The sequence below is a fragment of the Carlito syrichta genome, unplaced genomic scaffold (genome assembly GCF_000164805.1).
Source record: "Carlito syrichta isolate Samal-C Ts95f unplaced genomic scaffold, Tarsius_syrichta-2.0.1 Scaffold301956, whole genome shotgun sequence".
Lineage (NCBI taxonomy): Eukaryota > Metazoa > Chordata > Mammalia > Primates > Tarsiidae > Carlito > Carlito syrichta.
In genome coordinates this window covers 108,470-109,686 of record NW_007246052.1, presented here as the reverse complement: position 1 = coordinate 109,686, position 1,217 = coordinate 108,470, and positions in this window count along the sequence as shown.

Below are 1,217 nucleotides of genomic sequence, written 5' to 3'. Positions count from 1 at the left end.
GGATCGCCGGAGCCCAGCTGGTTGAGGCTGCGGTGGCCGGGAGCGGCCACTGCACTCCAGTCTGGGCGACAGAGTGAGACTCCGACTCAAAAAAATAAAAAAGAAAATATAGTTTATTTAATAGTAAATTAGAGAGAGAGAGAGAGAGAAGGTTCACCTCCCCAGGGTGGAGGAGGGGCCAAAGACAGGAAGGATGGTCACACCAGAGTCTAGCAAGGCAACGGCCCAGCTTCTTTCTTACCCTCAGCAGATGACATTGACCTCTACTTTGTGGAAAAAACAAGGGGCAGTAGGAGTGAAAGCCCTCTCCTTTCTGCTCCTCTTGCCCGAGACACACCTGTGGCCATCACCTTGGGGATGGGACCTTCCCACACTCACTGCAGTGCCTCACATTTGCCTCTTGGCTAACATTTGTTCTCCAGCACAGACTGTGCCAAGTGCTCCCATTTGTAAGACCCAGACTTTGCCCACTGTCAAGCCCATGGGCTTTTTTTCCCCTTTTTTTTGGAATTGGAGCCTCTTTCACCCAGGCTGAAGTGCAGTGGCTCAATCACAGCCACCACAGCCTTGAAGTCCTGGGCTCAGGCAATCCTGCCTCAGCATTCCAAATAGTGGGACTACTGGTGTGTGCCACCATGGCTGGCTAATATTTTTATTTATCGTAGAGAGGAGGTCTTGCCAAGTTGCCCAGGTTGGTCTCAAACTTCTGGGTTCAGGCAGTCCTCTCACCTCGGCCTCCCAAAGTGCTAGAATCACTGCCATGAGCCACTGTACCCAGCCCAAGTTTCCTTCTTGCCACTTTCAGAAGCAAGGAGCACTGAATGGCCATATGTGCTGCCCTGTCTGGCTGCTAGTGTAGTCCACACCAGGTGAATTAGTGAAAAACAAACAGGTATAATCGTTGGCAGGTGAGATGATTTTTAGGGAGGACAATATGGCAGTTGTCCCAGTTTAAAATGGGTACCCCAAAAGATCAGAAACATCTTAAACAGACAACACTAAGGGAATGATAAGAAGATGGTGGCTTTCACACAAGAGACTATTATGTAACCTTTAAAATCAATGGAGGGCTATCTGTCCTGGTAGAAACATCAAGACATGTTGTTAAAACTTTTTTTTTTTTTAAGCCAGGCTCGGTGGCTCAGTCTGTAATCCCCCGCCTTTGGGAGGCTGAGGTGAGTGGATTGCCTGAGCCTGCGGGTTCGAGACCCGCCCTG